Source organism: Gossypium hirsutum, chromosome A05 (assembly GCF_007990345.1).
Source record: "Gossypium hirsutum isolate 1008001.06 chromosome A05, Gossypium_hirsutum_v2.1, whole genome shotgun sequence".
Taxonomy (NCBI): Eukaryota; Viridiplantae; Streptophyta; class Magnoliopsida; order Malvales; family Malvaceae; genus Gossypium; species Gossypium hirsutum.
This window is the reverse complement of record NC_053428.1, coordinates 76584916-76598369: the sequence shown is the minus strand read 5'-3', so window position 1 is coordinate 76598369 and position 13454 is coordinate 76584916.

Here is a 13454-nt window from a genome sequence, read left to right as displayed (position 1 = left end):
ACTTGCTGGCATACTAAGCACTTCGAAACGAAATAGGAAATGTCTCGTTTCATACCATGCCACCAAAACTGACGTCTCAGATCGTTGTACATTTTCGTACTCCCCGGGTGAATTGACATTCGGCTACAATGAGCTTCGTTCAGAATCATCGAAATAAGTTCTGAATTTCTTGGAACACACAAACGACTTCTGAACCTCAAACAATCGTCATCATCAATTTGAAACTCTGATTCCATATTCGAAACACATTCAGCCCGTCTTGCGACCAATTCATCATCGACTTTCTGGGCTTCACGAATTTGATGAATCAACAATGGTTTGGCCCTTAATTCTACCACTAACACATTGTCAGATAGAACAGACAAGTGTACATTCATCGCTCGTAAAGCAAACAGTGATTTACGACTTAAGGCATCCGCAACCACATTAGCCTTTCCCGGGTGATAATCAATGACAAGCTTATAATCTTTCAGCAACTCAGGCCAACGCCTTTGTCGCAGATTCAAGTCTCTTTGAGTCATCAAATATTTGAGACTTTTGTGATCCGAATATACATGGCACTTCTCACCAAATAAGTAATGTCGCCATATTTTCAAAGCGAATACGATGGCAGCCAGTTCGAGATCATGGGTTGGATAATTTTTTTCATGTGGCTTCAGTTGCCTCGACGCATAAGCTACAACTCGACCTTCTTGCATCAATACACAACCCAACCCAAGTAAGGGTGCATCACTATAAATGACGAACTCTTTGCCTGATTCGGGCTGCACTAGTACTGGAGCTTCCGTCAAATGAGTTTTCAATTGATCGAAACTTTTCTGACACTTTTCCGTCCATTCAAACTTAACATCTTTCTGAAGTAGTTTCGTCATTGGTGTGGTTATCATCAAGAAACCTTTTACAAACCGTCGGTAGTAACCGGCAAGTCCCAAAAAGCTCCGAACCTCAGTGATATTTCTCGGAGGCTTCCAGTTAAGTATGGCTGAAATTTTGCTCGGATCAACTCGAATACCCGATGCGGATACCACATGACCCAAGAAGCTCACCTCTCTTAACCAGAACTCACACTTACTGAACTTAGCATATAATTGCTTATCTCGTAAAATCTGCAACACTAATCTCAGGTGCTCAGCATGCTCGGTTTCGTCTCTTGAGTAGACCAAGATGTCATCAATAAACACAACTACAAACCGGTCCAGATACTGTCTGAAGACCCGATTCATCAGATCCATAAATACCGCAGGGGCATTAGTGAGCCCAAACGGCATCACTAAGAACTCGTAGTGATCGTATCTCATTCTGAAAGCTGTTTTGGGTATATCCGAATCTCGAATTCACAATTGATAATAACCGATATCAAATCTATCTTTGAAAACACTGAGGCTCCCTTAGATGATCAAACAAATCGTCAATGCGCGGTATCGGATATTTATTCTTTATTGTCACTTTATTCAGCTGACTATAGTCGATGCACAACCTCATGGTTCCGTCCTTCTTTTTCACAAACAATACTGGTGCACCCCAAGGTGAGAAACTTGGTCGAGCGAAACCTCTATCCGTCAACTCTTGCAACTGAGCTTTCAATTCCTTTAATTCTGTTGGTGCCATACGATACGGAGCTATCGAAATCGGTGTAGTCCCAGGTACAAGCTCAATACCAAACTCTACCTCCCGAACGGGTGGTAAACCCGGTAATTCTTCGGGAAAAACATCCGGGTATTCACAAACCACTGGCACAGATTTAGGCTTCTTTTCTAACTCTTTGTCATCAAGTACATACGCAAGCTATGCTTCACACCCCTTTCTTACATATTTCTGAGCCAACATCGATGATATTACAGCGGGCAACCTATTCAAGTCAGTAGACTCAACTCGGATTACCTCGTTATTTACACACCTTAAATCGATGGCTTTTCTTTTGCAATTTACAATTGCATCATGTACGGTCAACCAATCCATACCGAGGATAACATCAAATTCGTCAAACGGTAAAAGCATCAAATCGGCCGGAAAACAAGAACCTCGGATTACTAGGGGACATTTCTTGCACACTTTGTCGACAAGCACGTAACGACCCAAAGGATTTGACACCCGAATTACAAACTCAGTAGACTCAACAGTAGAGTCTTACTGGATGCTAAGGTTTCTCATATATAAGAATGAGTAGAACCAGGGTCAATCAAAGCAATTACATTAGTATCAAAGAGAGTAAAAGTACCGGTAATAACATCTGGCGAGGAAGCATCCTCGCGTGCGCGTATAGCGTAAGCTCTAGCAGGAGCACGAGCCTCAGATCTGGTTGTAGCATCTCTAGATCCTCTCTGACCGCCACTAGCATTGCCCGTATTCCTAGATGGTCTACCCCGAGCAGTAGTAGTACCAGGTTTCCCACTCTGATTTACATTCTGTTCAGACAATCTCGGGCAATCTTTAATAAAGTGGTCAGCTGATCCGCACTTGTAACAGGAGCGGTCATGGAATCTATAACTCCCCAAATGCCATTTACCACAATACTGACACTCCGTTCTGTCTCGACGATCATTTCCAGCACTGGCGACCGAAGTGACTCGTGCACTCACAGGGGGTCGATCGCGATCTCGTCTAGAAAAACCTGAAGTGTCTCTAGACCGGCCTAAGTCATCTCTAAATTTCTTCGATGACTGTTGGAAGGGCTTCCTCGAAGACCTCTTATGAAACTCCTTTGCTCCTACCTCAGCTTTTCTTTTCTCCATACTGAGCTCCTCGGCTTTGCAAGCTCGCTCGACAAGTACCACAAATTCTCGGATTTCCAAAATGCCAACATATAGCTTTATATCATCATTCAGCCCATCCTCGAAACGTTTACACATCACGACTTCTGAAGAAATACATTCTCGAGCGTACCGGCTAAGCCTTACAAACTTTCGTTCATAGTCGGTAACCGACATGGAACCTTGTTTAAGTTCAAGAAATTCCTTCTATTTTTGATCCATGAATCTCTGACTGATATACTTTTTTCGAAACTCGGTTTGGAAAAACTCCCAAGTTACTTGCTCTCTGGGCACAACAGAAGTCAACGTATTCCACCAATAGTAGGCAGAATCACGTAGCAAGGAGGTAGTACACTTTAGGCACTCATCGGGTGTGCAAGATAGCTCATCGAGTACCCGAATAGTGTTTTCCAACAAAAATTCAGCTTGCTCGGCATCATCGCTGTCCATAGCTTTAAATTCAGTAGCCCCGTGTTTTCGGATTCTGTCAATTGGGGGCTTATTTGACCTTATTTGGTCAGTTTCCGGAGGTATTGTAGGTGCGGGGATGGTATTAGTCGGGAATGGAGGTTGTGGAACAGCCGTATTAGTTCGAATGTATTGGTTGAACCAATCATTCATCACGCTATAAAAAGCTTGTCTAGCTTCATCGTTCGGATTACTAGCAATAGGTTGAGAGTCCGCCGGCGCTGTCCCTTGCACGGGAGTAGGCGCTACACTCTCAAGATCATCAGCTACCGCTCGGTTGGGATCGGGATCCATTACTATAAATAAACACATTTTCAATTGTCAGAAATCACCACACTATCAAGTAATCACATAATGGCATGTATAGCTAGACCCAAACGTATTACGGTAGTCCTAGAATCTACTAAACCGTAGCTCTGATACCAATAAAATTGTAACACCCTATACCCGAGACCGTTGCCGGAGTCGAACACGAGGTATTTACGGACTTATTTCATTGTAAAACACAGTTCATTTAAAATTTCCAAACAAGCTGGCTAACTGCGTCACTGTCACCTTAAAAATCATATATCGAGTTACAAAACTAGAAAACAAGTTCCGTAAATTTTTCATGAAACAAAACTCATATTTACATCTACAAATTTTTTTCTAGAATTTTTGGTTGGGCCAATTAGTACAGTTTATTAGTTAAAGTCTCCCCTGTTTTAGGGTTCGACTGCTCTGACCTTCATGCATTACGACTGATATATCTCCCTTTACAGGGCTTCAATACTTATTCCGTTTATTTCTAACGAAACTAGACTTAAAAAGGAATCTATAAATATATGGCATGACTTCTAATTATCTCTGGTTAATTTATAGTGAATTTCAAAAGTCAGATCAGGGGATCCAGAAATCGCTCTGGCCCTATTTCATGAAAACTTAAATATCTCTTAAAATACGACTCATATGATCATTTCGTTTCTTCCATATGAAAGTAGATTCATCGAGGTTCGATTACATAATTTATTCACTATTTAATTCCATTCCTACTGTTTTTAGTGATTTTTCAAATCCACACCACTGCTACTATCAGCATCTATTTTTAAGGTAAACTTTACTTATTTCATGGTTTTCCATGAATCAACTAGAAGTTGTCATACAAAGCACCAAAATAATCATGATTAACCATTCCAATGGCTAATCGTTACCAAACATTTCCATACCTCTCAATGAACAACATACAAAACGATTATAATGCTATGCTCAAAGTGTATCTAAGCCATTTTCGCATGGCTATCCAAATTTATACAAAACCAAAGGGTACATGACCAACAACAAAAAGGGTAGTCCTATACATGCCATTTTCAGAGTTCAACCAAAAGTGTACCAAAAGGGCTTTGATAGTGTGGACGACTTCGACTTCGACAATCCCGAGTCTGATAGCTGACGAACCAAAATCTATAAAACAGAGAATCAAAGAAACGGAGTAAGCATTTAATGCTTAGTAAGTTTTGTGCAATGAAATTAGGCACAATTGAAGTATAGCATTCATATGACTAAACGGATAATTTCATATACACACATTCTCAAAATCATACCTACTTCACATTACCAACCCTTATACTCATACATAAGAAATCAACTTAACCAAAAGCCGGAAGCTCATTAATCGACTGAGCGAATACTATTTAAAAGGAATCAATTAATCCAATGCATATACGAAACATACCTCATCGTTGGGATTTTACGAGCATATTAATTGGAATTATTACAGCAAAATCACTTATTCCCAAACCAAGTACCTTCGGGATTTAACCGGATATAGCTACTCGCTCAAATGCCTTCGGGACTTAGCCCGGATATAGTAGCTCGCACCAATGCCTTCGGGACTTAGCCCGGATATAGTAACTCACAGCAATGCCTTCGGGACTTAGCCCGGATATAGTAACTCGCACCACTGCCTTTGGGGCTTAGCCCGGATATAGTAACTCGCACAAATGCCTTCGGGACTTAGCCCGGAATTAGTCACTAGCACAAATGCCTTCGGGACTTAGCCCGGAATTAGTCACTAGCACAAATGCCTTCGTTATCATCCGAATATTCATGCACATATCAGTAAATCATGACACATCTTTATTTCATTTTCATAACTAGAATTCAAACACAAATCAATTATTAAGCATTCCCATTTTCGGCTCAATAGCCGCATACAAACAGCATGATTTGGTTTGCTTTGTGACATGATCTCTATGCACATACGGCTACCCATCATACGTATAGACTAATTAACTCAACATATAATTCAATAGAATCATTATATCACCGTATATTTGTTATAATTATACGTCATGACTTAATCAAATCATAAACTAAGTTTCATTACTCGAAAACTTACCTCGGATGTTGTCGAACGATTTCGACGGCTATTCGATCACTTTTTCCTTCCCTTTATCGGATTTAGTTCCCCTTTGCTCTTGAGCTTAGCCTAGTGAACCACCATAGCCGATTTTCTCCAAGCTCTTTTCCCTCTCTTTCTTTCTTCTATTCGGCCAAGTTCACAACATGAGAACTTTTTTTTTCTCTATCATTTTTCTTTTCATTATTTTATTACCATGCTCCTTATTTTATCATTTCTAACATAAACCATTAACACAACATGTTTATGACATGTTTTACCCATCACACTTTGTCCACCCTTATTGTCATGGCTGGCCACTACTAATTAAATGGGGGAAATTGACATGCAAGTCCACCCCTTTGATTACATGCACTAATAGATCCTTATAGATTAACCTATCACATTTCAAAAGTGTCACACATAAGTCCTATTAACTAAATTCACATGCAATTAACTAAATCAAAGCTTAAAAGTTTCACACATTCATATTCACATATTTTAGACCATAATTATCATATTCAAATAATTTGGTGACTCGGTTTAGCGGTCCCGAAACCGCTTTCCGACTAGGGTCACTTTAGGGCTGTCATAGCCGGGGCCCATGCCAGCCCCCTGGCTACGCCCTTGCATGTAAGAAAGGATGGGAGCTATGAAGGAACATTTTTCCTCCGAACAGAAGCGATACAAGGATCAACAAAAGTTTATCCAAGAGCAAATGGATAAACGAAGGAAATTGGATGAAAGAAATGAAAAGCTCATCGAGGAATTAAGAGAAGGCAAGATGAATCATGTTAGAAATCCACAACATCCATTCATTCTCAGAGCGATTGTCAACATGAAAACTGAGGTAATCTGAATGTAGTAAAATTTATTGACATGGATGATAACTATGATGAATATTATGATTATAGTTATAGCCATTCTAATCAAAATACCTTAGAGCAAAAAATAGAAAAGTCAGAGAAACATATACAAGATTTGTTCATGGTCGATGGGATCCTTAGGACCATTTATCCCATTATGTAAATCACATGAACATATTCGGAGCCTTAGATAAAGTCAAATGCATAGCGTTCTCTATGGCATTTAAGGATTCAACTCAAGCATGGTATTTACAATTACCACAACATTCCATTAAGAACTTCGAGTAGCTGGAAGACTTGTTCATGACAGGTTTTTAGAAAACAAGACATTGAAGCAATCACTACATACCTCATGTCTATTAAACAATGTGAGGATGAGCCTTTATGAGTTTTGTAGAGGGGTTCAATGCAATGACAATGATAATGAAGGATGTCCTTGAAGAAATTCATTGTTCAAGCTTCCATGTCTAGAACAATGCACCAATTTCTAAAGTATAACTTAATCGATAAGCCTCTAGTTGGTTTTTCAGCACTATATGAGAAAGCCCATATATTTGCTGAAAGCGATGAATCGTGGAAGGGTAAGATTCAATCACAGTAAGCTAGTGCGCGAACCTCGAAAAACTTTCATAACCCTCAAAGAGAAAGGCCTAATTGCATTATAGGACTAGAAAAACCCATTATTAGTACTCATACTCGGGGGGAGGGGAGATACAATTTTAATGAATCTCAAGGTTATTAGAGGTAGATGAGAGGTGATAGGAACTATTAGCAGGATCAAAGGGGAAGAATTTCTCATAACCAGTTCCAATATTATCATAATTTCATAGCAACTCTAACCCAAATATTAAGCCAAATATAGCATCAAAGAATTCTCAAACCACCACCTCCTTTAAGTCTTAGTATTCATACGGATGATTCGAATGGATATGTGTTATTCCCATCATTATAGAGGGCATAAAATAGATGACTGTATTTTTTTTTTGAAAGATGCTATTGAGCCTATAGTTTGTAGAAGGCAATTTCAATGCTTTGTGTTGCTAGCCAAGTGTAACGACCCAAAATCCGTCGGCATCGAAAAAGTACATTATCGGGCCTTCGTCTTATTAAACTGAGTCTGTAAATATTTATTAGGAATATTTTTGAGTTTAGCTGTGTGTCTAAATATGCTTTAATTAAGTGAATTTAGCTTAATTTAAAGTAATTAAGAAAAAGGATTAAATTGAATAAAGAGTGAAAGTCTAATTATAGATTAAAAGAAAGTAAAAAGGGCTAAAATGACAATTAAGCCAGTTAGCATAATTTGAGGCGGCAAACATGTTAAAATCTAAGATATTTTTAGATTTTAATTATGTATATATATAATTTAATTATAAAATATATTATTAAATTAATTAATTATAAACATCATATTATGAATTAAATTAAATTAAAGCTAAGTGTATGATGATAAAAAAATATATATATACAAATGTAATAATAGTATGCATACATTTGTAAGATACTTATTTAATTACTTTTTATTTAAGTAAATAGATATCTATTATTTATCATTATTATTATTCTATCAAATTATAATTTATATTATTAAATTATGATTATTATGATTATTAAAAATAAATTAAAATAAAGACAAATGTATGGTGATTAAATTATACAAGTGTAATGCATATATTTATACATTTGTAATATATTTATTTAATTACTTTTTATTTAAGTAAAAAGATTTTTATTATATTAAAGTATTAAATTATATAAAATAAATAAAATAAGGACAACTGGATGGTGATGATAATAGGCAAGTATAAAATATATGTGTGTCCAATTGTAATATATATATTTGTTATTAAATAAGATATTTATTATAATTATTATTATTATTAAGTTAATAAAATAAAAGAATAAAAGAAATGAAATAAAATAAAGAAACAAAACAAAGTAAAGAAGAAACAAAATAGCTATTCGAAAACGGAGCATGGAAAGGAGAAAAAGAAAAAGAAAGAAAAATAAAAGGAAAAACTAGGGTGTTAAGGTTTGAAGTTTTAATAGGTAAGTCAATTAAGTCATTTTCTTTTAATTTTGATGTTTTAGAAGCTCTAGAATAAAGTTTTGTTGAATTTAAGTTGAAATTTTGAAAGTTAATAGATTTTTGAGTAGGGTTTATGTTGAACAAATGATGGAATTGGGGGTTTATTTGATAGAAATTTTGATTGGAATTGAATAAAGGATTGAATTGTAAACTAATCTATAAGTTTTGAGTTTTAGAGATTAAATTGAAATAAATTCGAAATTATGAAAATATGATAAAAATTAAATAGTTAAATGTGAGTTTGGCAAGAAATTGAGTAGCAAAAAGGTATGAATTGAGAAAGAAAAATATATAGGTTTAGTTAGGATTAAATTTGAAATTAAAGTAAAAGTTAGATAAAAATTTCAGCAATTAAATTGTGTTGTGTTAATGATTGTGAAATTATTTTAATTGTTTGTAGCTAATATCAAGCCTGAAGCATCAGCCCAAAAAGGAAAAGAAAAGATCGTCGAGGATTAAATCTGAAGAGAATTCTGGTTTGTATCACTATAATTCAAACTTTATCATTATTATGTGTTTAATTTACTAGTTATGTGTGGTGAGTATTTTAAGGGAAGTGTTTAGTAAAATGATAAATTTATGATTGGATACTGAAATTGAGACTGATACTGAACTGAATTATGGAATACTGAATATTGTTTGGAATACTGAATTGAATTGTGAAGTTACTGAATATTGTTATGTGTACTGCATTGAACTATGAAATTACTGAAGTAATGAATTACTGCAATGCTGTGAAACTGATAGAAATAGGGAATTATATTTGATACTGAACTGAGATGGAAATTGTACTGAAAAGTGAATTAAATACCCTATTAACTAGTCGGGCTAGTCGGATATAGTTGGCATGCCATAGGATATAGAAGAGTACGGGTTTTTGCCGGCTTACTGATCAGGCACTTATGTGCCGACTACTATTACTGTTACTGATTCGACACTTTGTATGTTGAATACTGTTACTGTTACTGTTACAGATTCAGAACTTCGTGTGTTGAATACTATTACTGTTACTGTTACTACTACCGTTACTGATTACTGTTTAGGTACTGTGTACCGTTAAGGCACAATGTACTGTTAAGGCACAGTATACCGTACTGGTGTGTTGGTTGGAATCTATATATCTGCCGAGTCCGAGTCAAGTTAATAGGGACAAATGAAATAAATTTACTGACAAAACTAAATTTGAATGATATGGCATATGTGAAAGGTGAGAATTGAAATAAAGAAATAAGAATGGTATATATATAATCAAATGTAACATAAAAAGATTGAATTGTTCATTAAATGATGATAATTGTAATGTTAAAGTATGTGTGCGATTTAATGTATTTAATTATAAATTAAATTATAGTGATACCACTGAGTATATGTATACTCAGTGTACGATTATTTCTGTGCACAGGTTGTAGAAGTCAAGTACTGAACCAGCATCCAAAGCCAGACCTGACTTTAACAAACTTTTGGTTATGCATATTTTCTTTTGGTAATATGGCATGTACATAAGATGTGTATAAATGTTATTATGTTTTGAATATAAATGGTTAAAAATGTTAGTATTACAAGTCTAAGAATTATAATGGAAGAAGTTTATCCATTTCAATTTAAATTAGTAAATTGATAAATTTAAATTGATATTATATTGATTGAGTTTGATTAGAAGGTATTTAGAATAGAAAATGAGTATCTGAAATGAGTTGGTTGAATTGGTTATGTTTGAAATGGATACGGTTTTAATTGCAAGGGGTTTTATGTAAAAATAAGCAGATATGCTGTCGAAATTTATAAAAAAAAATTTCCGGAGTACTTGAACGAGTCCCGTTTCACTTTTAATACATGTTTTAGACTTCGAGTGTTCATTATAGGGACTTAGTTTTTAAATTATACTATGAATGTTATTTTATTTATGAATTATTTGTAAGTTGTTTGATATGTCCGGTAATGCCTCGTAACCCTGTTCTGGCTATGGTTCAGGGTTAGGGAGTGTTACACCAAGGAAAACCTTATAAGCACAGAAACAGAGATGACGAAATTTTAGGTTCGTGATGAGCTGATTAGGGAAAGAGAAAACAAATTGCAAGAGGAGTCATCAATTTAATAGTTAGAACTAATGAAGAATGGATTAGATATAATACTAAAAATGAGAGCTTATTTGCATAGTGTAATGTCAGTTTCAACATCAACAAAAAGGCCTCGATAAGCACAATTGTGGAGAGTTGGATTTTCTAATCAAGACGAAGTATATTTGAACAACCTAGAAGGTAATGATCCATTGGTAGTTTCAGCATTGATAACAGGGTTTGAAGTTAAAAGAATTTCGGTTTATGCTAGAAGTGTTGTTGAAGCATTAAGTTGGAAGGCATTTTGACAGATGGGGTTATCTAATTCAAACTTGAAAAGAGCTAATCCAATCTACAGATTTTGCAACTAAGCCAATTGAAGTTAGAGGTACAATTATATTGTTGATGGTAATTGGTGATGATGATCGAATGGTTACCTAGATGGTGGCCTTCCTAGTTGTTGACCTTCCAACAACCTATAATGCCATTTTGGCATGTCGCTAATGAAGAAAATAAAGATGGTGGTGGTCACCTATTGTTTGAAGGTGAAATTTTTGACCTCAGCAGGTGAAGAATACATGAAGTCTGACAAGAAAATGGTAAGGAATTGCTACATTCTTTCCTTACAATTAGCAGAGAAAGAAAACTATCATGCATATGTTGATAGGGAAGTAAGATTTCTTAAAAGCAAGTCAACAATCAATCTCTTAACCAAGTCAATGATGAACTTGGAAAGTTTAGATGTTAGGAATGAAGAGAAGCTTAACAAAGTTGAGCCAACAGAGAAGACAAAGCTAATTGAATTATTCCTCGAGAAGGGAACATACCACACAATAACATCCATGTTAACGAAGCATGAGATGAAAATGTTGATAAAACTTTTGAGGAGTAATATAAACATCTTTGCATGGTCCACAGTGGACATGCTAGGAATCCATTATTCAATAATTCAACATTGTTTGAATGTGAACCTGAAAGCAAAGCCAATCAAGTAAAGGAAAAGGAAGTTTCGAGAGGTAAAAATTCATGTGATTCGATAGGAAAAGCAAAAACTCATTGTGATGGACTTCATAAGGGAGGTTTCATACCTAGATTAGGTTTCTAATGTGGTAATGGTTCTCAAATCCAATGGGAAATGGCGAATGTGTGTGGATTTCACTTACCTCAAAAGGCATACCTTAAGGATAGTTTCTCACTTCCATCCATCGATAGGTTAGTCGACACTTTAGCATACCACAAATATATGAGTTTCATGGATGCTTTTTCAGAGTATGATCAGATATAGATGGCTTCAAATGATAAGGAAAATTGGCTTTTATAATTGAAGATGGTTTGTTTTATTATAAAATCATGCCCTTTTTTACTAAAGAATGATAAAAAAAATTACTAGAGGTTGATCAATAAAATTTTCCGCAATCAAATCAGTTGCAACATAGAAGTGAATGTAGATGATATGTTGACTATTGCCCTTCGATAAAGCAGTACTTGGTGAACTTGCAAGAGACATTTGATGTCTTCAAACTATATAATATGAAATTGAACCTAGAGAAATATGCCTCTGGAGTAGGAGCAGCATTAAAGTAAACCCGAAGAAGATTAATGAAATATTAGAGCTTAGGCTGCCAAAAAATAAAAGAGGAGATCTAATGCCTCAATGGAAAGATCATTGCTTTCAACAGATTTATCTCGAGTTTGGCAGATAAATGTTTATCCTTCTTTAATGCCATTCAAAGCTCCTTTCCAATGGACCAATGAATGTCAAAAGTCTTTTGAAAAGTTGAAAGTTTATCTGACAAAGTCTCCTTTGCTAACTTCACCCCTCCCAAGAAATGTCTTATATTTGTACTTTGCCACAATAGATGAAACAATATTCATGGTATTAATTAAAGAAGGATCCTAGCAAAATCCAATTTATTATGCTAGAAAGGTTCTCCAGGCTAATGGTGTATTTAGATCTCAATATATCTTAACTAAGAATACTGACTGCATAAATGGGCCTTTCAAAAGGATTTCAAAAACATTAACATAGAGTATGCCTAATGGTGTATTCAGATCACAAATAGACTCCGTACATTGATGGCATGTCACATAGGCAAATTTTATGTGCCAACTCAACATAACTCAAACAATCCATTTTCATGTCAACCATATACCCAATTTACAAAATCAGTTACATAACATACGGTTTAATATCATTCATATACATTCTCCCTCTTAAATCTTGATTTAAATATCATATGGTATATCATGTTTATCGTGATCTTTCAATTTGATTTGCAATATATCTACCCTACCGGAGACTACACAAACATATCTCTTCATTTTCATCTCCACATATCAGATCATTTCATATCTTTCATATCAGAAGCAGATGGTAGTGACTTAACATGAGAATGACTTTCACTTCATAACACAGACATTCTTAACTCAAACCAACAACACTGGACAATCACAATTCACACACACATACACTTTTCATACTTTAAAAAGAAAGAGTATTTACATTAATCATCTATCGAATAAAGAAAATCATAACACGTGGAAGTAAGAAGGAACTCACCAAAAATATTAGTAAAGTCTATGAAGCAAGTCCTTTGCCTTTATCATTCAGACCTTCAGTAGCTTCTTGAGCAAACCCAACTAGAGAAGTTTTCTAGACTTAAGTTTTCAGAGAGTTTAAAGAAAATCAAGGAAAGAAAGAAAACAAAGATAGCGCAAAGGTTTTTAGAGAAGACACCGCTACTCTTATATACTTAAGCTCGAAGACAAAGTTTAGTGGAAAAATCAGATAATTCTACTAACACTCTTGATTCTCATGATTAAGTGAGCTTATCATAATTTAAATCT